Below are 25,948 nucleotides of genomic sequence, written 5' to 3' on the forward strand. Positions count from 1 at the left end.
GTTCCCATGGCTCAGAAGCACATTCTCAGTGTGCCTGATAGCGGTCATTTGGCTAACCTCAACTTTGGAGTATTTAGAAGCTCATATTTCCAGGCGGCATCCATACATATGTATGGACATAGGTCATGTCAAAGAAAATGGAAGTCTTGTTTTCAAATCTTCAACACTGTGCAATAAGATGAAGTTCAATTACTCAACAGGATAAACTCAGTGAATGCCTAAAAGCTCTACTCAGCAATACCCACATTGCAGCAATGAGAAGTAGGTATTTCCAAAAAGCAGGAATTGTCCTAGGGGAAAAGCAAAACTGAGTGACTAGTCTGAATGCTTGCAATTGCTGCAGAACTCTGCAATTCCAACTGTTTAATAATTCAAACTGAATTGCTTTGCCAAACTTCAAAGTTGTGGAAGAAATTCCATAGTATTCAGAAGTAGATATTGACTGGGAGCACCTGTGGACTACCGGATCCAAGAATCTGTGAAAGAAAAAGGAAGTCTGGTTCTCAAATCTTCAACACAGCGCAATAAGTCAAGGTCCAACTTACTCTGCAGTTTGAAATTAGTTAATTCCTAAAAGCTCTACTCATCAAAAGCCACATTTGTAGCAACATGAAGCAGATATAAAAAATAAGCATGTATCGTCCTATGTTGAAGAGCAAACCTGAATATCTCATCTGAACACTTGCAATGTTTGCAGATCTCTGCAACTCCAACTGTTCGGCAATTCGAACTGAATTGCTTTGCCAAAATTTGAGCGTGTAGAACCAACTAGAATTCAGAAGCAGATATTAACTGGGAGCACCTGTGGGCCTATCAGGTGCAACAATCTGCAATTCTTCTGAAGAAGCATTGAGAGAAGCGAAATTCTGTCATTTTGCCATGACTAAGATGTACATTCTCTGTGTGTCCAGCAGAGGTCATTTTGCTAACCCCAGCCATGGAATATTTAGAAGCTAATATTTCCTGCCCTTTTCCATACACATGGACATAGGTCGCATCAAAGAAAATGGAAGTCTTCTCAAATCTTCAACACTGTGCAATAAGACAAGGTTCAGTTACTCAACAGGATGGACTCAGTGAAGGCCTAAATGCTCTACTCATGAATACCCACATTGCAGGAATGAGAAGCACATGTTTCCAATGAGCAGGTATCCTCCTATGGGGAAAAGCAAAATTCAATGCCTCCTCTGAATGCTTGGAACTGATGCAGAGCTCTGCAACTCCAACTATTCAGCAATTCAAACTGAATTGCTTTGCCAAACTTCTAACAGGTAAAAAAAAATGCCATAGTACTCAGAATTAGATATTAACTAGGAGCAGCTGTGGACCTACCGAGTCCATGAATATGCCATTCTTCCTAAGAACCATTGAAAGCAGAGAAATATTGTTATGTTGCAATGGTTCAGCAACTCATTCTCAGTGTGCCCAGTACAGGTCGTTTAGCTAATTCAACTGTGGAGTATATAGATGCTGATAAATACAGTCCTTGTTCATACGTAGTATGGACATGGGTTGCATCAAAGGAAAGGGAAGTGTTGTTCTCAAATCTCCAACCCTGTGCAATAAGGGGTGGTTCAACTTGCTCAGCAGGGTGAACTGTGTGAACGCCTAAAAACTGTACTCAAGAATAACCACGTTTCAGAAACGAGAAGCAGATGTTTCCAATAAGCAGGTATGCGCCCATGGGAAAAAACAAAACTGAATGCTTCATCTGAATGCTTGCAATCACTGCAGAGCTCTGCAACTCCACTTGTTCAGCAATTCATATTTCTTTGTCAAAGTTGAAGTGGGTAGAAGAAACCACATAGAATTCAGAGGCAGATATTATCCAGGAACACTTGTGGGCATACGGGTCTTCCCTTCTTCCTAAGAAACATTAAAAGCAAAGAAATGTTTTTATGTTGCCATGGTTCAGAAACACATTCTCAGTGTGCCCAGCAGTGGTCACTTGACTAACCCCAACTGTGGAGTACTTAGAGGCTGATATTTCCAGTCCTTGACCATAAATATGTATGGACATAGATCGTGTAAAAGAAAACATAAGTATTGTTTTCAAATCTTCAACCCTGTGCAATAAGGCCAGGTTCAACTTACTCAGCAGGATAAACTGAGTGAATGCCTAAAATATCTTCTCACAAATACCCACATTTCTGGAAAGAGAAGCAGATGCTTCCAATAAGCATTGTCCTATGGGGAAAAGCAAACCTGAATGCCTCATCTGAACACTTGCAACTACTTCAAAGCTCAGAAACTCCACTTGTTCAGCAATTCAAGTTGAATTACTTTGCCAAATTTCAAGTGGGTGGAAGAAACCACGTAGAATTCAGAAGCAGATATTATCCGGGAACAATTGTGGGCCTACCGCGTCTAAGGCTCTGTCCTTCTTCCTAAGAAACATTGAAAACAGTGAAATGCTGTCATGTTGCCATGGCTCAGAATCTCATTCTCAGTTTGCCCGGCAGAGGTCATTCTGCTAACAACAACGGTGGAATATTTAGAATCTGATATTTCCAGTCAACATCCATTCATATGTATGGACCTAGTTCACGTCAAAGGAAACAGAAGTCTTGTTCTCAAATCTTCAACACAGTGTAATAAGGTGAGGTTCAAATTACTAAGCAGGTTGAAATGAATGAACGCCTAAAACCTCTACTCACCAATAGATAAGATGTAGGAACCAGAAATGGATAATCCCAATAAGCATGTATTGTCCTATGGGGAAAGCAAAACTGAATGCTTCCTCTCAATGCTTGCCATCAGTGCAGAGCTCTACAACTCCAACTGTTCAGCAATTCAATTTGAATTGCTTTGCCAAACTTCAAGCCTGTAGAAGAAAAGCCATAGTATTCAGAAGTAGATATTAACAAGGAGCACCTGTGGCCTACCGAGGCCAAGAATCTGCAATTCTTCCTAAAAGTCATTGCAAGCAGAGAAATGCTGTCATGTTACCATGGCTCAGAAACACACACTCAGTGTGCCCAGCAGAGTTCATTCGGCTAACAATAACCATGAAATATTTAGAACCTGAACCTGATATTTTGAGTGGGCATCCACGCATATATATGGACATAGTTCACATCAAAGAAAACAGAAGACTTGTTCACAAATTTTCAACACAGTGTAATAATGTGAGGTTCATATTACTCAGCAGGTTGAAGTGAGTGAATGCCTAAAACCTCTACTCACCAATAGACAAGATGTAGGAAGCAGAAGTGGATATTCCAAATAAACATGTATTGTGCTATATGGAAAAGCATACCTGAATGTCTCATCTGAACGCATGCAACTGCGGCAGAGTGCTGCAACTCCACATGCTCCACAATTCAAATTGAATTGCTTTGCCAAACTTATAGTGGGTAGAAGGAACCACGTAGAATTCAGAAGTAGATATTATCCTGCAACCTTGGTGGGCCTTCCGTGTCCAAGAATCTGGCCTTCTTCCTAAGAACCATCAAAAGCAGAGAAATGCTGTTCTGTTGCCATGGTTCAGACACACATTCTCATTGTGCCCAGCAGAGGTCATTTGGCTAAACTCAATCATGGAGTATTTAGAAGCTGATATTTCCAGTCCTTTTTCATACATATGTATGGGCATTGGTCCAATAAAAGAAAATGGAAGTGTTGTTTTCAAATCTTCAACCCTGTGCAATAATGCAAGGTTCAACTTTCTCAGCAGGGTGAACTGAGTGAATGCCTAAAATCTCACAAATACCCACATTGCAGGAAGAAGAAGCAGATGTTTCCAATAGGCAAGTATCCTCCTATAGGGAAAACACAAATGAATGCCTCATTTGAATGCTTGCAACCACTGTAGCGCTCTTCAACTCCACTTGTTCAGCCATTCAAATTGAATTGCTTTGCCAAACTTCAAGTGGGTACAAGAAACCACGTCAAATTCAGAAGCAGATATTAACCATGAGCACCTTTGGGCCTACCAGGTCCAAGAATCTGCCATTCTTCCTAACAAGCATTGAAAGCAGAGAAATAATGTTATGTTGCCATGGCTCAGTAACACATTCTCAGTGTGTATGCCAGAGGTCATTCTGCTAACCCCAACAGTGGACTATTTAGAAGCTGATATTTCCAGTTTATGTCCATACGTGTGTATGAACATAGGTCAAGTCAGACAAAACAGAAGTCTTCTTCTCAAATCTTCAACACTCTGCAATAAGATGAGGTTCAATTACTCAACAGGATGAACCTCAGTGAATGCCTAAAAGCTCTACTCATTATTACCCACGTTGCAGGAACGAGAAGCAGATGTTTCCAATAATCAGGTATCCTCCTATGGGGAAAAGCGAAACTGAATACCTCATCTGTATGCTTGGAACTGCTGTAGAGCTCTTCAGCTGATCTGTTCAGAGTTTCAAACTGAATTGCTTTGCCAAAATTCAAACATGTAGAAGAAGCACTGTAGTATTCAGAAGTAGATATTAACCGGGAGGTGCTATGGCTTACTGGTCCAAAATCTGCAAATCTTCATAAGAATTCTTTAAAACAGAGAAATGCTGTTATGTTGCAATGGCTCAGAAACTCATTCTCAGTGTGTCTGACAAAGGTCATTAGGCTAACAAAAAAGGTGGGGGATTTAGAAGCTAATATTTCCAGTCCACGTACAAACATATGTATGGACATAAGCTGGTGAAAGAAAACAGAGATCTTGTTCTCAAATCTTCAACACAGTACAATAAATCGAGGTTCCACTTACTCTGCAGTTTGAAATGAGCTAATTCCTAAATGCTCTACTCACCTACAGCCACGTTGTAGGAACAAGAAGGGGATATTCCCAATAAGGATGTATCGTTCTATGGCAAAGAGTAAACCTGAATGTCTCATTTGAACACTTGCAACGGCTGCAGAGCTCTGCAACTCCATTTGTTCAGCAATTGAAAATGAATTGCTTTGCAGGTAAAAGAAAACACCTAGAATAGAGAAGCAGATATTCACCAGCAGCTGCTATGGGCCTACGTCCTCCAAATATCTGCCATTTTCCCTAAGAACCATTGAAAGCAGAGAAAGGCTGTTGTTTTGCCATGGTTCAGAAACACATTCTAAGTGTGCACAGCAGGCTAACCCCAACTGTGGAGTATATAGAAGCTGATATTTCCAGTCCTTGTCCATACATATTTATGGACATAGGTCGTGTCAAAGAAAATGGAAGTGTTGTTTTCAAGTCTTCAACCATGTGCAATAAGACGAGGTTCAAGTTACTCAGCAGGGTGAACTGAGTGATTGCCTGAAAGCTCTACTCAAGTTTCAGGAATGAGTTACAAATGTTTCCAATAAGCACGTATCTCCTATGTGGAAAAGCAAAATGGAATGCCTCATCTGAACACATGCAACCACTGAAGAACTCTAAAACTCCACTTGTTCAGCAACTCAAACTGAGTTGCTCTGCCAAACTTCAAGCATGTAGAAGGAGTCACGTAGAATTCAGAAGCAGATATTAACCTGGAGCACCTGGGGGCCTATTGGGTCCAAGAATCTGCTATTCTTCCTAAGAAACATTGAAAGCAGAGAAATCCTGTTATGTTGTCATGTTTCAGAAATTCATTCTCAGTGTACCTGGCAGAGGTCATTTTGCTAACCCCAATCGTGGAATATTTAGAGGCTGATATTTTCAGTCCTTGTCCATACATATGTATGGGCATAGGTCGCATCAAAAAAGCGAAGTTTTTTTTTTTCAAATCTTAAACTATGTGCAATAAGGTGAGGTTCACCTTACTCAGCAGGGTGAAATGAGTGAATGCCTAAGAGCTCTACCCATGAATACCCACATTGTAGGAATTAGAAGCAGATGATTGCAATAAGCATGCATTATCCTTTGGGGAAAAGCAAACCTAAATGCTTCCTCTGAACACTTGCAACTGCTGCAGGGCTGTGCAATTACAATTGTTCAACAATTCAAATTGAATTGCTTTGCCAAACTTCAAGTGGATAGAAGAAACCCATACAATTCATAAGCAGATTTTAACAGGGACCACCTGTGAGCCTACCGGGTCTAAGAGTCTGATTTTTTCATAATAAGCATGGTAAACAGGGAAATGCTGTTATGTTGCCATGGCTCAGAAACACACTCTCAGTGTGCCTGGCAGAGGTCATTTGGCTAACAACAGTGGTCGAATATTTAGAAGCTGATATTTACAGTTGCGTCCATTCATATGTATCGACATAAGTCCCATCAAAGAAAATGGAAGTCTTGTTTTCAAATGTTCAACACAGTGTAATAAGGCAAGGTTCACATTACTCAGCCGGTTGAAATGAGTGAAAGCTTAAAAGCTCTACTCAGCAATAGACCAGTTGTTAGATCCAGAAGCAGATATTCCCGATAAGAATCTATTGTTCTATGGGAAAAAGCAAACCTGAATGCCTCATCTGAATGCTTGCAACCTCTGTAGAGCTCAGCAACTCCAATTGTTCAGTGACTCAAACTGAGTTGCTTTGCCAAACTTCAATCAAGTAGGAGAAGCCTTGTAGAATTCAAAAGCAGATATCAACTGGGGCACCTGTGGGCCTATCTGGTCCAAGAATCTGGAATTCTTCCTAAGAAGCATTAAAATTAGAGAAATGCTGTTATATTGCCATGCCTCAGAATCATATTCTGCAATACTTCCTAAGAAGTATTGAAAGCAGAGAAATGCCATTATGTTGTGATGGCTCAGAATTGATTCTCAGATTGTCTGGCAGAGGTCATTTGGCTAACTTCAATGGTGGAGGATTTAGAAGCTGATATTTCCAGTCTGAGACCATACATATTTATGGACCTAGGCTTGTGGAAGAAAACAGAAGTCTTCTTCTCAAATCTTCAACACAGTGCAATAAGGTGAGGTTCAACTTAGTTGGGTGAACTGAGTGAATGCCTAAAAGCTCTACTCACGAATACCCATGTTGCAGGAATGAGAAGCACATGTTTCCAATAAGCAGGTATCCTATGGGGAAAAGCAAAACTGAATGCTTCATCTGAATGCTTGGACCTGCTGCAGAGCTCTGCAACTCCAACTGCTCAGCAATTCAAACTGAATTGTTATATAAAACTTCAAACATGTAGAAGAAATGCCATGGTATTCAGAAGTAGATGTTAACCAGGAGCACCTGTGGCCTAATGGGTTTGAGAATCTGGAATTCATTGAAAACAGAGAAATGCTATTATGTTGCCATGGTTTAGAAACACAATTGCAATGTGCTCAGCAAATGTCATTTGTCTAACCCGAGCCGTGGAGTATTTTGAATCTGATATTTCCAGTCTTTGTCCACACATCTGTGTGGACCTAGATTGCGTCAAAGAAAACAAAAATGGTATTTTCAAATTTTCAACCCTGTGCAATAAGTTGAGGTTCAACTTACTCAGCAGGGTGAACTAAGTGAATGCCTAAAAGCTCTAATCACAAATTCTGACATTGCAGGAATGAGAAGCAGAGGTTTCCAATAAGCAGGTTTCATCCTGTGGAAAAAAGCAAAACTGAATACTTGCAACTGCTGCAGAGCACTGTGACTCCAATTGTTCAACAATTCAAATTGAATTGCTTTGCAAACTTCTAGTGGTAGAAGATATCACACAGAATTCAGAGGCAGATATTAACCAGGAGCACTTGTGGGCCTACCCTGTCCAAGAATCTGGAATTGTTCCTAAGAAGCATTGAAAGCAAAGAAATGCTGTTATATTGCCATGGCTCAGAACCATATTCTGAGTGTGCCTGGCAGAGGTCATTTGACTCACACCAACCAGGGACTATTTACAAGGTGATATTTCCAGTCAGTGTCCATACATATGAATGGACATAGATCATATCAAAGAAAAAGGAAGTCTTGTTCTCAAATCTTCAAAACTGTGCAATGAGACAATGTTCAATTACTCCTCAGGATGAACTCAGTGAATGCCTAACAGCTCTACTCAGGAATACCCATGTTTCAGGAACGAGAAGCAGATGTCTCCAATAAGCAGGTATCCTCCTATGGGAAAAATATAAACTGAATGCCTTCTCTGAATGCTTGGAACCACTGCAGAGCTCTGGAACTCCAATTGTTCATCAATTCACACTGAATTGCTTTGCCAAACTTCAAACGTGTAGAAGAAATGCTGTAGTATTCAGAAGCAGATATTAACCAGGAGCACCTGTGACCTACTGGGTCCAAGAAACTGCAATTCTTCCTAAGAAGTAATGAAAGTAGAAAAATGCTGTTATGTTGCCATGGCTCAGAAAGTTATTCTCAGTGTGTCCAGCAGAGGTCATTGGGCTAACAACAAAGGTGGGGATTTAGAAGCTGGTATTGGGGGCTGGAAAGATGGCTCAGTAGTAGAGTGCTTGCCTTGCATGTCTGAGGCCCTGGGTTCAATTCCTCAGCACTACATAAGCAAAAAAAAGTCAAGCAGAAGAGAGGCCTGATGGCCAGAAACAAGTCAAACCCTGTTGCACTGGAGTCATTGTTTCAGGATAGTGAAGATTTCCAACTGCCTAAAATTAGATCAGCAAACTGTATTTTGTTGGATACCTGCCTCCCCACAGTGGCCGGACTCAGCTTTTAAACACAAGGCAAAAAGTTATGCAGCTTAACAGCCAGGCACACACTTCAACATCTTCATCTGCCACGTCCTGCTCTCTGCACAGTGAATATAATTTCATACCAGATCAAAGCCATGTCTTTCTTTCTTTACCATAAATACAGATAAACATGTCCAATCCAATCGCCAAGTGCTCCAGCTCCAGCTCCAATTACTATCTGTGGCAGGAACCACTCCTAAGCACTGAGAAGCTCCAACTGCTTCCCAGTGAGAATTCTATCCTCCAAATCTATCAGACTCCAGAAATTGCTAATCATGCCTTTCCTGTGACCCCACCCTGCTCTCAGGAGATGCTCTAGTTGCACCTGATGCCTGGAAAAGTGCAACAGAATCCCATCCAAAGCCATCCAGTTCCTCCAGGCACACCAGAGCTTCCTGCCACATACAAAGATTTCTGTGAAGCAGTCAGTAACTTTTCCTTTCTTAGCAGAAAAGTATTTCACATGGTTTAGGTGAGAGAATATTGAGTGAAGGAAATAAGCTCAGCGACCACACAACTACTTTCACATAACTGAGGACAGAAGACAGTGAGAGATGGAGGAGGGAGAAAGAGGAAGGAGAGAAGGAATAGCAAAAATTCACTAAAATACAATATTCTCCTTTTTCCAATACAATAGGTCAATTCCTCTACAACTACAGACACAAGAAATAAAGAATTTCCAAGGGCTGGGAAGGTGGCTCAGGGGTAGAGTGCTTGCCTTGCATGCCTGAGGCCCTGGGTTCGATTCCTCAGCACCACATAAGCAAAAAGAAAAAAGCCAGAAATGACGCCGTGGCTCAAGTGGTAGAGTGCTAGCCTTGAGCTAAAGAGCTGAGGGACAGCGCCCAGGCCCAGAGTTCAGGCCCCAGGACCAGACCCCCCCACAAAAAAGAATTTCCAGATAACCATAAATTCTCTCAACACAAAAAGATACTAAGGAATATCGCCTCATAAAATCAAGAGCTTTCCCAAAGTTTAAGTAGAAAAGGGATCAAAGGTATCCAGTTTAAGAGTCCATTTGGATTATCAATCCAAAAGAAATGGCTTTTAAAACAAAAAAGTGACAACAACCAGTTACTCCTCAACATTATTAAAACAGAGAAAAGCCCAAAGTATCAGTTAAAATTACTAATCCACTAAGATCAACAGTACTTTTTAAAAATAATCACTGACAGTTGGGCACAAAGCAGTTGAAAAACAGTTGAGAAAACAGACCTGGCCTAACAAAGCATATTGAATAAACACTGGAGTCCAGCTGGTACTGCTGATTTACTATACAATATAAGTTGGTTGTTCTCTAGTTAGTGGTTTTCCCTTATAATACTTGAAAGAGAGAGAGAGAGAGAGAAAGAGAGAGAAAGAGAGAGCACAACACTCTCTCAGAAGGCACAGCTTATAAATGATAGCCAGTGAATGGGTTAGAGGTTATTCAGTCATATATGGTATAAATTGGCTCTCACAAATCAAAATGCAGCAAGCAAACTGCAAGTCCCAACTTCGCAGTGAGCAGAAATAACATCTGGTCCACAAAGGAGAAAATTCTGGTGGATGACAGGAGAGGTCTAGATCCTTCAGAGGAATCTTTTCTCCTCTCCTTCTTCCCCTCAGACCATTTCAAACTTGTTGGCATCATGACAAGCAGGAGAACCAGAATATGATAAGTTCATATTTTCTTTGCTGGTGCTCTCCAATTCACTCATGGCCACAGACTCTGGAGTAGGAGACTTGTTTCTCTTTTCTGTCATCATCTGACTTCCTAGGACTTTACACTTAATTAGCCCCCTAAAGGAGCACGAATGGGCCCTCTTCTGTACACAGGAAGTAGACTGTTCTCTGCCTGGTCTTTGAGTCAAAGATTTTTTTATGAAACTGTCAAATAAGCTGCTTCTTCTTTGCTGACTCTGGCATATTGTGAACATGCTGGAAGAGCTCTCTCAGGGCCTCTTCTGTCCGCTGCTGGGTTTCCTCCTGCTGAGAGGAGGAATCTGACTGGTTCCATTTCTTAGGTTTTACCAGCTGGAAGGACTTAGCATGACATGAAGCCATTAGATCAAGGTCATCCTTTGAGACTTGATTTCTGGAGCTCAAATAGTGTAACCTGGCACATTCACGAATATAAGCAGGAGCCTTAAAAAGCTTCTGAGAGTGTTTGATCATAAAAGCCATCCATTGTTTAATTTTGTAATATTCTCCTGAAGGTCATTTGCAGTGACAATTTTTGGCCATAGGACATGTGGCGCAAACATAAGAGCAGACATCTTATTCTTGTTTTTTTTTTTTTTTTTTTTTTTGCTGTCTGGTATAGGAGATCAAGCAATAACTTCAACAAGTTATGATCGGGTGGAGGGAGAATGAGAAAAGCAACTGAAGAGCCTCAATTTGCTGCCCCTTATCTGGTACATTGGTCTTGTTTCCTTTATCATCAAACTGCATCAAATAAGCAATTTTGAGCTGTGCACTGAAATGTTTATGTGTCAGTAAGGGCTCTGGTAACTCTCCTAGAAATATCTTCAGCAAGGTGGCAACATTGTTGAATGAAATTCCCCTGATTCCAAGTCAGTTCCATTATTGAGAGCATCTCTTAAAATCTGCTGTTGAACACTATTGCCTGGTACTCTAAACAAACCCTCTACTCAAAAAAAATTTTTGAAGATATTCAATCAATTGGTATATTTGGGCAGTGCCTTCTTCAGTCAGTGGAGATCCAAATACCACTCCTTTTTCCTTTCACTTGAGAGTCATCAGAAACCAGAAGAATCCTGTTGCTCGGCCAGCCCCACCAGGCAACTTAAGGTCCATTTCTCCCATCAGCTAAGCCAGCTCAGTTCCAGGTAAATCGATAAGTCTTGTGATATTGCTGACCACCATCTCAGTGAACACCTCAATTTTCTCATGTCAGAGCTTCTCCACAAAAAAGTCAGGATTGAAGATAATTGGCTGACCGTGAAGGGAAGAATTATTGCAGATAACAAAACTACAGATGGCATTACTCTGGCTGGAGTCCTGGGATGGTGCCTCCCCTTCACCCAGTGCTTCTCCAGTGGAGTATTTATAAGCTGATATTTCCAGTCGGGTCCATACAAGTGTATGGACATAGGTCACCTAAAAAAAATGGAAGTCTTTTTCTCAAATCTTCAACACAGTGCAATAAGGTGAGGTTCAACTTACTCTGCAGGTTGAACTGAGTGAATGCCTAACACTTCTACTCACCAATACACAGGTTCTAGGATCGAGATGCGGATATTCCCAAGAAGCATGTATAGTTCTATGGGGGAAAAGCAAACCCGCATGCCCAGTCTGAAAGCTTGCAACTGCTGCACAGCTCTTTAACTGCTATTATTATGTAATTCAAAATGAGTTACTTTGCAAAACTTCAAGCATGCAGAAGCAACCATGTAGAATTCAGAAGCATATATTGACCAGGAGCACCTGTAGGCTCACCTGGTCCAAGAATCTGGAAATTTTCCTAAGAAGTATTGAAAGCAGTGAAACGCTGTTATGTTGCGATGACTCAGAAACTCTCTGAGTATGCCCTGCAGAGGTCATTATGCTAACAACAATGGTGGAGTATTTAGAAGCTGATATTTCCACTCGGCATCAATACAAATGTATGGACATAGGTTGAGTCCAGAAAAATGGAAGTCTTGTTCTCAAATCTTCAACACAATTCAATAAGGTGAGGTTCAACTTACTCTTCAGGTTGCACTGAGTGAAGGCGTAAAAGTTCTACTCACCAATACCCACGTTTTAGAAATGAGAAGCTGATATTCCCAATAAGTATGTATCGTCCTAGGGAGAAAAGCAAACCTGAATGCCTTGTCTGAACACTTGCAACTGCTGCTGAGCTCTGCAAGTGCAATTGTTCAGCAATTCAAACTGAATTGTTTCACCAACCTTCAAGTGGTAGAACAAACCACGAAGAATTCAGAAGCAGATATTAACCGGGAGCACCTGTGGGCTTACTGGCTCCAAGAATCTGGAACTCTTTCTAAGAAGCTTTGAAAGCAGTGAAATGTTGTTATGTTGCAATGGCTCAGAAACTGATTCTTGGCGTCCCCAGCAGAGGTCATTCAGCTATCAACAACCGTGGAGTATTCAGAAGTTGATATTTCCAATCGCTGTCCATACAAATCAATGCACATAGGTCACGTTCAAGAAAACGGAAGTCTGGTTTTCATATCTTCAACACAGTGCAATAAGGTGAGGCTCAACTTACTCCACAGATGGAAGTGAGTGAATGGGTTAAAGCTCTAATCACAAACAGGTTGTAGAAAAGAGAAGAAGATATTCCCAATAAGCATGTATCGTCCTATGGAGAAAAGCAAACCTGAATGCCTTGTCTGAAAGCTTCCAATACTGAAGAGCTCTGGAACTTCAATTATTAAGCAATTCAAACTGAGTTACTGTGCCAAACTTCAACTGAGCAGAAGAAATCACGTAGAATTCAGAAGCAGATATTGACCAGGAGCACTTGTGTGCTCACCGGGTCCAACAATATGGACCTTTTCCTAAGAAGCATTGAAAGCAGGGAAATGATGTTATGTTGCAATGGCTCAGAAAATGATTTTGAGTGTTCCTGGCAGAGGTCATTTGGCTAACAACAATGGTGGAGTATTTAGAAGCTTATATTATCACTCAGTGTCCATACAAATGAATGGACATGGGTAGCCTCAAAGAAAACGGAAGACTTGTTCTCAAATCTTCAACACAGTGTAATAAGGCGAGGTTCAACCTACTCCACAGGTTGGACTGAGTGAAAGGGTAAAAGCTCTAATCACAAATAAACAGGTTGTATAAAAGAGAAGCAGATATTCCCAATAGGCATGTATTGTCCTATGGGGAAAAGCAAACGTGAATGCCTTGTCTGAACGCTTGCAACTGCTGCTGAGCTCTGCAAGTGCAATTGTTCAGCAATTCAAGCTGAATTGTTTCACCAACCTTCAAGTGGGTAGAACAAACCACGAAGAATTCAGAAGCAGATATTAACCGGGAGCACCTGTGGGCTTACTGTTTCCAAGAATCTGGAACTCTTTCTAAGAAGCTTTGAAAGCAGTGAAATGTTATGTTGCAATGGCTCAGAAACTGATTCTGAGTGTGTCTGGCAGAGATCACTTGGTTAACAACAATGGTGGTGTATTTAGAAGCTGATATTTCCAGTCAACATCCATACAAATGTATGGAAATAGGTCACCTCAAAGAAAACTGAAGTCTTGTTCTCAATCTTCAAAACAGTTCAGTAAGGTGAGGTTCAACTTACTGTGCAGGTGGAAGTGAGTAAATCGGTAAAAGCTCTAATCACCAATACATAGGTTGTAGGAACAAGAAGAGGATATTCACAATAAGCATGTGTAGTCCTAAGGGGGGAAAAGAAAACCTGAATGCCTTGTCTAAAGGCTTCCAATGTATGAAGAGCTCTGCAACTGCAATTATTAAGCAATTTAAACTGAGTTACTTTGCTAAACTTCAAGCAAGCAGAAGCAGTCACATAGAATTCAGAAGCAGATATTAACCAGGAGCACCTGTGGGCTCGCCGGGTCCAAAAATCTGGAACTTTTCCTAAGAAACATTGAAATCAGTGAAATACTGTTATGCTGCGATGGCTCAGAAACTCATTCTGAGTGTGCACGGCAGAGGTCATTATGCTAACAACAATGGTGGAGTATTTAGAAGCTGATATTTGCAATTGGTGTCCATTCAAATGGATGGACATAGGTCATGTCCAGGAAAACGGAAGTCTTTTCCCAAATCTTCAACGCAGTGCAATAAGGTGAGGTTCAACTTACTCCACAGGTTTCACTAAGTGAAGACCTAAAATCTCTACTCACCAATACCCACATCTTAGGAACGATAAGCAGATATTCCCAATAAGCATGTATCACACTATGGGGAAAAGGAAAACTGAATGCCTTGTCTGAATGCTTGCAACCGCTGCAGAGCTCTGCACGTGTAATTTTTCAGCAATTCAAACTGAGTTGCTTTTCTAAATTCAAGCATGCAGAAATAACCACATAGAATTCAAACGCAGATATTCACTAGGAGCACCCGTGAGTTTACTGGGTCCAAGAATCTGGAACTCTTAGTAAGAATCATTGAAAACAGTGAAATGAGGTTATGTTGCAATGGCTAAGAAAATGATTCTGAGTGTCCCCAGCAGAGGTCATTTGGCTAACAACAACGGTGCAGTATTTAGAAGCTGATATTTCAAGTCCATACAAATGTATTGACAGAGGTCACCTCAAAGAAAACTGAAGTCTTGTTCTCAAATCTTCAACAAGTGCTGCCGAACTCTGCAACTCTAATTGTTCAGCAATTCAAACTGAGTTACTTTGCAACACTTCAGTCTCATAGAAGAAACCACATAGAATTCAGAAGCAGACATTAGCCAGAAGCACCTGTTGGCCTACCCGGTTCAAGAACCTGAATTCTTCCTAACAAGCATTTAAAGCAGTGAGATGCTGTTATGTTGCCATAGCTCAGAAAATCATTCTCAGGGTGCCCAGCAGATGTCATTTGGCTAACAACGATGGTGTATTTAGAAGCAGATATTTCCAATTGGCGTCCATACAAATGCATGAACATAGGTTGTGTCAAAGAAAATGGAAGTCTTTTTTTTACTTAATAGTTTATTAAGGATGAAAACTATAACATTAATTACACAGAGGCATAAAACCCAAGAATTGGTAGGAATGTAGTCTATATAACTGAATAATGTGTAGACATCTCTGCCAATCTATAAAGACATATATTTATTAGAATACTACCATCTGGGTGTCACTCTATTCTTATTTTGTCAAGCCCTGGGGCTTGATCGCAGGTCCTGGGAACTGCCTGTCATCTCATTTTTTTTTTTATTGTGAGAATACCATACAGAGGAGTTACAATTACATGGGCAAGATAACAAGTACATTTCTTATCAAGCATTGTCGCCTCTTCTTTGTTTCCCCTTCCCATCCCTTCCCACACTCAACCCCTCTCCCGACCCGATCCTCCCCCCACACCCCACCAAAGTTGTAAAGTTCGTTTTTCGACATAACGACTTGTACATCTCATTGTTGCAATGGGTAAGAAAACGGAAGTCTTGTTCTCAAATCTTCAAGAGTACAATAAGGCAAGGTTCAAGTTAATCCCCAAATTGAACTTAGTGAATACATAAAAGCTCTATTCACCAATACCCAGGTGGTAAGAAAGAGAAGTGGATATTCCCAATAAACATGTATACTCCTACGTGGAAAAGCAATCTCAATGCCCCATCTGAAAGCTTGCAACCATTACAGAGCTCAGCAACTCCAATTGTTCAGCAATTTTTTCTGTCAGTATTTTCATGTTATTTGTTATTTTATTTTTTATTTTACTTTTATTTTTTTAATTGTGAAAATACTGTACAGAGGGGTTACAATTACATGGGCAAGATAGAGTACATTTCTTATCAAGCATTGTAAGGTCCTCCTTTGTTTCCCCTTCCCATCCCTTCCCATCCTCCCCCCCGCCCCCACACCCAATCCTCCCCCTCCACCAAAGTTATAAAGTTCATTTTCCACATAACGACTTGTACATCTCATTGTTGCAATGGATCCACCTGTATACTTATTTAAACGATGTGTTTTTTCCCTTCCCCTCCACAAATTATAACAATCTCAAATACAGTGAATGAAGGGATTATACCATGGGGGAGGGACATACAAAGCAACAAAGAAATAATGTTATAATAATGTTATAAATGTGTTAGAAACAATCACCTGGAAGAAAAAAACATTTGAATACATATCTTAGGGTTCATTTCCCTAACATCAAATTATGTGACCTTTTCTGGCAAACCAGAAATTATTAGGTTTAGGGAGAGATGTGTGTAAAAATAGGAAAAGACGGATGTGGAAAGGTAGAGGGTGAGTTAACTAAGTCCTAATCTCAAAGCGGGAAATAGGTTGGATAGAATGATAGTAGAGAGAGAAAAAAAAGAAGAGAAAGAGGAAAAGAGACAAGAAAAAATAGAAAAACAAATATTAAAAATTAAAAAGTGAAACACTTAATAACTTAAAAATTATGCAAATTTAAAAATGTAATTTTCAGAGAAGAACGAGGATAGGATAAGTGTAAGGATAGAAAGAAGATGTGAAAAACTTAAAAATAAAAATGCTTAAAATATTATATAGGTATAAAGAGGTAGCACTGCTATTGAGGAATTTAAGTCTAAAAGGTTTTGAATTGAGTAATAAATTTCTGGATTAAGTGTGTACACAATGGGGGATAGGTATAATAATCGACTACGGGTATATCTGAGGATGAGCAGAACAGCAATTAAGTCATGCAAAAAAGAACAAAAAAAGGTGGGCTGGGATGTAGCTCAGTGGCAAAGCGCTTGCCTAGCAAGTACAACGTCCTGGGTTCGATCCCCAGTACCAAAAAAGAAAGACAAAAAAAATACAGTTTTAAAAAAGAACAAAAGAAAAGAAAAGGTGAAAAGAATGAGAAGGAAAGAAAAAAAGAGGACCAAAAGGTCAGTAGAGCTAAAAAAAAAAAAAGAAAGAAAAAGAGAAAAAAAGCACACACACTCATACCCCTAAAATAAAAATTAAGAGGAAGAAAAAAAAAGTTAATAGAAAACAAATTTTTAAAAAAAAATTTAAAAATTAAAAAAAAGTTTTAGAAAAAAAATTTTTTATAAAAAGTACAAAAAAAGAGTTCTTTGATTTTTTTTTTGGGGGGGGGGTGATGGGAAGATCCTGTATCTCCCGTGTGTCTGTAACCAGTCTCTAGTTGGAGTCTCTGGTCTGCTGTGGTGTTTGGTTTTCCTGTGGCTTGGATGGTTTCTTAAGTCGGATAGTTTGAGCAGGCAGAAAATTGCTCTGATTTACCCAGGATTTTGTGATCCTCCTCCCAGGCTAGTTCAGTGGGAGGGATATCTGCTTGGAGTATCACAAAAGAGGGAGATGGCTGTTTCCTCTAGTTGGGAGATGCTTTGATGAGGCTAGGTTCTGTGTAGAGTTGAGGCCTTTCAGCAAACAATAGCTTTTCCCTTAGGGGCTAGCTTCTGAGACACTCACAGAGCCCAGCCTGGAGCCCTTCTCATGTTTATGTTTACTGAATTCCAATTGATTGTCTGGGCTGCTGTAGGGAGGTTCATCCTCTGGCTCTGTTTACCCAGTGAAGAAAGCCACTCCTGGGACTGGCAGCCTGGGCTGGGTGATTTTTCCCTGGGTGGAGCTGAGCCTGGCAGGTCAGGTTAGGTTCCTGTGACCTGTTAAATGACTCTAGTTTTCTTCCAAGGCCTGAGTTGGAGCTAGCTGCTCAGCCAGGCCTTTGTCAGTATCAAAGATGGAGATCTCTGGTAGTGGGTGGGGGAAGGGTGGCCTTCCCTCCTCTGCTCCCTGAGAAGGAGTGAGGATATGAGGCTTCTACTCACGCCAAGTCTTGGTTCCTGGGTCGTCTCTGGTCTGCGATCTGCAGGGTGAAGATACCTGCTCCTTGTCAGTTCTTGCTGGTGTTGAGTCAAATCCATTTACCCACCGTGTCTGGCGCCTTCGTCCTGGACTCTCTGTGTTGCAGGTATGGTGGCTACGGCCACTGCCACCGCAGCTGCCGCTGCCACCGCAGCTGCCGCTGCCGCCGCAGCCACTGCTGCTGGCAAATACTCAGATCTGTATCCTTGCCTGGATTTTCCCTCTCTGGCCTAATGCTCTGTCTTGTGATGGCACACTTGGTGTGTTCTCTGGCTTAGGACTGTTCACTGGAACACTAAAACTGCTTTCTATGCGAGAGCTTGTTTAGCCTCAAGCTTCTCCTCTGCCATCATCCCAGAACTTCTGTTCAGCAATTTAAACTGAATTGCTTTCCCAAACTTCAAGTGTGTAGAAGAAACCATGTAGAATTGAGAAGCAGACATTTACAGAGAGCACCTGTGGACCTACAGGGTCCAAAAGTCTTTAATTCTTCCTAAGAAGCAGTGAAAGCAGTGAAATGCTGTTATGTTGTGATGGCTTGGAAACTCATTCTCAGTCTGCTTGGCAGAGGTCATCAGGCTAACAACAACAGTGGAATATTTAGAAGCTGATATTTCTACTTGGCATCCATACAAATTTATGGACATAGGTCGAGTCAAAAAAATGGGATTCTTGTTCTCAAATCTTCACTGTTCAATAAGGCAAGGTTCAACTTACTCCACAGGTTGAAGTGAGTGAATCTGTAAAAGTTCTATTCACCAATACACACGTTGTAGGAACCAGAAGTGGATACTCCCAATAAGCATGAATCATCCTAAGGGGAAAAGCAAACCTGAATGCCTTGTCTGAAAGCTTAGAACCACTGCAGAGCTCTGGAACTCCAACTGTACAACAATTCAAACTGAGTTCCTTTCCCACACTTCAACCATATAGAAGAAACCACATAGAATTCAGAAGCAGATATTTACTGGGAGTACTTATGGGCCTACCGGGTCCAAGAATCTGGAGCTCTTTCTAAGAATCATTCAAAGCATTGAAATGCTGTTATGTTGCAATGGCTCAGAAACTCATTCTCAATGTGCCCAGTAGAGGTCATTCAGCTAAGAATGGTGGATTATTTAGAAGCTGATATTTCCAGTCGACATCCATGCAAACGTATGGACATAGGTCACATCAAAGGAAAGGGAAAACTTGTTCTCAAATCTTCAACACATAGCAATAAGGTGAGGTTCAACTTATTCTGCAAGTGAACTGAATGAAAGTGTAAAAGCTCTACTCACCAATACCCACGTTATTGAATGAGAAGCAGATATTCCAAATAAGCATGTATCATCCTATGGGGAAAAGAAAACCTGAATGACACATCTGAACACTTCCCACCACTGCAGAGCTCTGCACCTCCAACTGTTCAGCAATTGCTTTGCCAAACTTCAAGTGTGTAGCAGAAACCAAGTAGAATTCAGAAGCAGATATTAACTGGGAGCACCTGTGGACCTATCAGATATAAGCATCTGGAATTCTCCAAAGAAGCATTTAAAGAAGTAAAATGCTGTTGTGTTGAGATAGATCAGAATCTCCTTCTCAGTATGCCCGGAAGAGGTCTTTCAGCCAACAACAATGGTGGAGTATCTAGAATCTGATATTTCCAGTCTGCATCCATACATATGTATGGACATAGGTCTCATCAAAGAAAAGGGAAGTCTTGTTCTCAAATCTTCAGCACTGTGCAATAAGGCGAGGTTCGACTTACTCTGCAGGTTGAACTGAATCAATGAGTAAAAGCTCTACTCACCAATACCCACGTTGTAGGAAAGAGAAGTGGATAGTCCCTATAAGCATGTATTGTCCTATTGGGAAAAGCAAACCTGAAAGCCTCATCTGAATGCTTGAACCACTGCAGAGCTCTACAACTCCAATTTTTCAACAATTCAAACTGAGTTGCTTTGCCAAACTTAAACTGTGTAGAGAAAACCATGTAGAATTCAGAAACAGCCATTAACCGGGAGTACCTGTGGGCCTACCCGGTCCAAGAATCTGGAATTCTTTTATTTTTAGTATTAAATTTTTTATTTTTTATTGTAAAAATGTTGTACAGAGGGGTTACAGTTACATGAGTAAGGTAATGAGCACATTTCATAGCGAGCATTGTTACCTCATCCTTTATTTTCCCCCCTAACATCACTTCCCTCCCCACCTCCCCAACTGGTCCCGTGCCCCCCACCCCATCATTGTAACGTTTGTTTTCAATATAGTGTCCTGTACATCTCGTCGTTACAATGGGTCAGCCTGCATCCCCATTTAAGCGTTCTGCAATATCCCTTCCCCTCCCCAAATTACAAAAATGTATATACAAAGTGCAAAACACTGGCATCAAATCCAGGGGTTATACCATGGAGGAAGAATATACAAAAGAAACACTTAGTGTATTGTAAGTCTATTAAAAACACTGGCAAGAAAGAACTGAGTGAATGAGTAAAAGCTCTAAGCACCAATACCCACATTGTAGAAATGACAAGCAGATACTTCCAATAAGGATGCATTGTCCTATGGGGAAAAACAAACCTGAAAACCTCATCTGAAAGCTTGCAACTGCTGCAAAACTGTAACTCCAATTGTTCAGAAATTCACATTGAGTTGCTTTTCCAGACCTCAAGAGTATAGAAGAAACCATGTCGAAATCAGAAGCAAATGTTAACCAGGAGCACCTGTCTGCCTACTGGGTCCAAGAATCTGCAATTCTTCCTAAGAAGCATTGAAAGCAGTGAAATGATGTTATGTTGTAATGGATCAGAAACTCATTCTGTGTGCCTGGCAGAGGTCATTCGGCTAACAACAACGGTGCAGTATTTAGAAGCTGATATTTTCACTTGGTGTCCATACATATATATGGACATAAATCGCATCAAAGAAAACAGAAGTCTTGCTCTCGAATCTTCAACACAGTGCAGTAAGGTGAGGTTCAACTCACTCTGCAGGTTGATCTGGGTGAATCTGTAAAAGCTCTACTCACCCACATGCACATTGTACGAACCAGAAGCAGATATTACCAGTAAGTGTGTATTGTCATAGGCAAAAAGCAAACCTGAATACCTGTTCTAAATACTTGCAACCACTGCAGAACTATGAAAGTCCAATTGTTCAACAATTCAAACTGAGTTGTTTGCCAACCTTCCAGCCTGTAGAAGAAACCATGAAGAATTCAGAAGCAGATATTAATGGGGAGCATCTGTGGGCATACCGGGTCCAAGAATCTGCAGTTCTTCCTAAGATGCATTGAAAACAGAGAAATGCTGTTATGTTGCGAAGGCTCAGAAACTCATTCTAAGTGTGCCCCTCAGATGTAATTCGGCTACCAACAACAGTGGAGTATTTAGAAGCTGATATTTCCAGTCAGGGTCGATACAGATGTGTGGACATACATCCCATCAAAGAAAACGGAAGTGGTGTGCTCAAATCTTCAACACAGTACAATAAGGTGAGGTTCAACTTACTCCCCAGGTTGAGTTGAGTAATACCTAAAAGCTCTACTCACCAATAACCACTTTGTAGGAATCAAAAGCATATATTCCCAGTAAGCATGTATCGTCCTATGGCAAAAAGGAATGCCTCGTCTGAACACTTGCAAATGTTGCAGAGCTCTGCAAATCCCATTGTTCAGCAATTCAAAGTGAGTTTCTTTGCCAAATGTGAAGTGTGTAGAAGAAACCACGTAGAACTCAGAAGCAGATATTAAACAGGAGCAACCGTGGGTCTACTGTGTCCAAGAATCTGCAATTCTTCCAAAGAAGCATTGAAAGCAGTGAAATGCTGTTATGTAGCTACAGCTCAGAAACTCCTTCTCAGCATGCCCAGGAGAGGTCATTGGGTTAACAACAATGGTGGCATATTTAGAAGCTGATATTTCCAGTCAGCATCCATACATATGTATGGACCTAGGTCTCATCAAATAAAACAGAATTCTTGTTCTCAAATTGTTAACGCAGTCCAATAAGTCGAGGTTCAACTTACTCTGCAATTTGACCCAAGTGAATGCATAAAAGCTCTTTTCAACCATACCCACGTTGTAGGAATGTGAAGCAGATAACCCTAATAAGCATGTATCAGGCTAAGGGGAAGTGCAAACCTAGATGCCTCGCTTGTATCTTTGTAACCCCTACAGAGCTCTGAAACCACAACTGTTGCGCAATTCATTCTGAGTTGCTTTGCCAATTAAGTGTGTAGAAGAAACAACTTAGAAATCAGAAGAAGATAGTAACCCAGTACCCCTCTGGGCCTACAGGATTCAAAACTCTGCAATTCTTCCTTAGAAGCATTGAAAGCAGTGAAATGTTGTTATGTAGCTGTAGCTCAAAAACTCATTCTCAGTGGGCCCGGTAGAAGTCATTTGGCTAACAACAACGGTGGAGTATTGAGAAGCTGATATTTCCAGTCGACAGCCATGCATATGTATGAATGTTGGTCGGGTCAAAGGAAATGGAAGTCTTGTTCGCAAATCTTCCACACAGTGTAATAAGGCAAGGTTCACCTTACTCCAGAGGTTGGACTGAGTGAAAATGTAAAGCTCTACTCACTAATACCCACTTTGTAGGAACAAGAAGTGGACATCCCAAATAACATTCATCATCCTACGAGGAAAAGCAAACCTGAATGCTCATCTGCATGATTGAAACTGCTGCAGATCTACAACTCCAATCTTTTAGCAATTGAAATTGAGTTGCTTTGCCATACTTCAAGCATGTAAAAGAAATGACATAGGATTCAGAAGCAGATATTAACTGGGGGAACCTGTGGGACTACCGGGTCCAAGAAAGTGGAATTCTTCCTTATAAGCATTGAAAGTAGTGAAATGCTGTTATGTTACAATGGCTCAGAAATTCATTCTCAGTGTGCTCAGCACAGGTCATTTGGATAAAACCAATGTCTGAGTATTTAGAAGCTGCTATTTCCAGCAGGTGGCCATACATATGTATGGACATAGGTCGTGTCTAAGAAAATTGAAGTCTTGTTCTCTAATATTCAAAAAATTGCAATAAGGCAAAGTTCAACTTACTCCACAGGTTTAAATGAGTGAATGCGTAAAAGCTCTATTCATCCATACCCACGTTATAGGAAGAAGAAGCGGATATTCCCAATAAGCATGGATCGTCCTATTTAGAAAAGCAAACCTGAATGCCTCGTGTGAATGCTTGCTATAGCTGTAGATCTCTGCAACTCCAAATGTTCAGCAGTTCAAACTGAGTTGCTTTGCCAAACTTCAGTCATGTAGAAGAAACCAAGGAGAATTGAGAAGCAGATATTAACCAGAAGCACCTGTGGGCCTACCTGGTCCAAGAATCTGGAATTCTTCCTAAGAAGGATTGAAAGCATTGAAATGCTGTTAGGTTGCAATGGCTCAGAACTCATTCTCAGTGTGCCCGGCAGAGGTCATTCAGCTAACCAGAAGGGTGAAGTATTTAGAAGCTGATATTTCCAGTCGGCGTCCATACGTATGTATGGACATAGGTCGCATCAAAGAAAATGGAAGTCTTATTTTCAAATCTTCAACACAGTGTAATAAGGCGAGGTTCAATTACTCCCCAATTGAACTGAGTGAATGCATAGAAGCTGTATTCACCAATAAGCACGTTTTAGCAACCAGAAGCAGAAAATCCCAATAAGTACGTATCATCCGATGGGGAAAGTAAACATGAATGCCTCATCTGCATGCGTGCAACCTCTGAAGAGCTCTACAAATCCAATTGTTCAGCAATTCTAGCTGATTTTCTTGGAAAACTTCAAGCTTGTAGAAGAACCACGGAGAATGCAGAAGCAGGTATTAACCAGGAGCACCTTAAGCCTACTGGGTCCAAAGAATCTGGAATTCTTCCTAAGAAGCACTGAATGAAAGTAGTGAAATGCTGTTATGTTGTGATGCTCAGAAACTCATTCTCAGTGTGCCTGGCAGTGGTCATTTGGCTAACAACAACAGTGGAGTACTTAGAATCTGATACTTCCTCCGTGTGTCCATACATATGTATAGACATAGGTCGTGTCAAAGAAAACAGAAGTAAGGAAGGGAAAAAACAAATCATTTAAATAGGGATACAGGTGGACCCATTGCAAAAATGAGATGTACAAATCGTTATGTCAAAAAATGAACTTTACAACTTTGGCGAGGGAAGGAGGGGGGGGGGAGATGGGAAGGGATGGGAAAGGGAAACAAAGGAGGAGGCAACAATGCTTGATAAGAAATGTACTCATTATCTTGCCCATGTAATTGTAACCCCTCTGTACGGTATTTTCACAATAAAAAATAAATAAATAAGTAAATAAATAAGAAAACAGAAGTAAAGGAAGTCTTGTTCTCAAATCTTCAACATATAATAAGTGTAATAAGGCGAGATTCAACTTACTCTGCAGGTTGACCTGATTGAACACATAAAAGCTCTACTCACCAATTCCCATGTTGTAGGAACAACAAGCGGATATTCCCAATAAGCATGCATGGTCCTATGGGGAAAAGAAAACCTGAATGCCTCGTCTGAATGCTTGCAACCGCTGCAGAGCTCTGCAACTCCAATTTTCAGCAATTCAAACTGAGTTGCTTTGCCAAACTTCAACCTGTGGGCTTATCGGGTCCAAGAATCTGGAATAATTCCTAAGAAGCATTGAAAGCAGTGAAATACTGTTATGTTGGGATGGCTTAAAAACTTATTCTCAGTATGCCCGGCAGAGGTCATGCAGCTAACAACAAAGGTGGAATCCTTAGCAGCTTTTATTTTTCCAGTCGGCTTCAATACATATGTATGGACATAGCTCACATCAAGGAAAACGGAAGTTTTGTTTTCAAATCTTCCACACAGTGCAATAAGGTGAGGTTCAACTTAGTTCACAAGTTGAACTGAGTGAATGCGTAAAAGCTCTACCCTGCAATATCCATGTAGGAGTGAGAAGCAGATACTCCAAATAAGCATGTATCCTCATATGGGGGAAATCAAACCTGAATTCCTCTTGTGAAGGCATGCAATCGCTGCTGCAGGTCGGACACTCGAATTGTTCACCAATTGAAAATGAGTTGTTTTGCCAAACTTCAAGCATGTAGATGAAACCATGGAGAATTCAGAAGCAGGTATTAACCAGTTGGCATCCATGCATATGTATTGACATAGGTCATGTCAAAAAATTGAAGTCTTGTTCTCAAATCTTCAACACAATAAAGAAAATCAATAAAACAAAAAGCTTGTTTTTAAAAAAAATCAATAAAATTCACAGACCACTGGCAAGATTAACCAAACAAAAAAGAAGAAGAGAGGATATCTAAATCAATAAGATCAAAGATGCCACGGGAAAAATTACAACAAACATCCAAGACATCCAAACAATTATAAAGAAATCTTTCCAGACACTATGCTCACAAAAGAAGGAAAACTTAGCAGAAATGGATGAATTCCTAGAGAAATACAAATTGCTCTAACTGAACCAAGAAGAAATAAATCAATTAAAAATGACAATAACCTACAATTAGATGAAGCAATCAGAAACCTTCCATCAAGGAAAAGCTCAGGACCAGATGGATTCACTTCAGAATTCTATAAGACCTTTAAAGAGAAACTAATAATCATACTCCTGAAGTTCTTCAGAGAAATAGAAGCAGCGGGAGTAATCCCAAACTCATTCTTTGAAGCCAATATCACACTCAGCCCCTAACCAGGAAAAGATCCAACAAAAAAAGAGAACTACAGACCAATCTCCTTGATGAACACAGATGCAAAGCTCCTCAATAAAATTCTAGCCAACAGAATCCAGAAACATATAAAAAATCATACATTATGACCAAGTAGGCTTCATCCCAGAGATGCAGGGATGGTTTAACATACATAAGTCAATAAATGTAATCCATCACATCAACAGATCCAAGGTCAAGAACCACATGATTATCTCCATTGATGCAGTAAAGGCTTTTGATAAAATACAACATTCATTCATGTTTAA

The 25,948-nt window shown here is 40.6% G+C and overlaps 1 pseudogene; it reads right to left on the reverse strand.

Annotated features, from left to right (window-relative positions):
- Window positions 1-459: 459 nt before the first annotated feature.
- On the reverse strand, window positions 460-25,054 carry LOC106001200 (annotated as a pseudogene).
- Window positions 25,055-25,948: the final 894 nt, after the last annotated feature.

The sequence above is a fragment of the Dipodomys ordii genome, unplaced genomic scaffold (genome assembly GCF_000151885.1).
Source record: "Dipodomys ordii isolate 6190 unplaced genomic scaffold, Dord_2.0 Scaffold272, whole genome shotgun sequence".
NCBI classification, from domain to species: Eukaryota; Metazoa; Chordata; class Mammalia; order Rodentia; family Heteromyidae; genus Dipodomys; species Dipodomys ordii.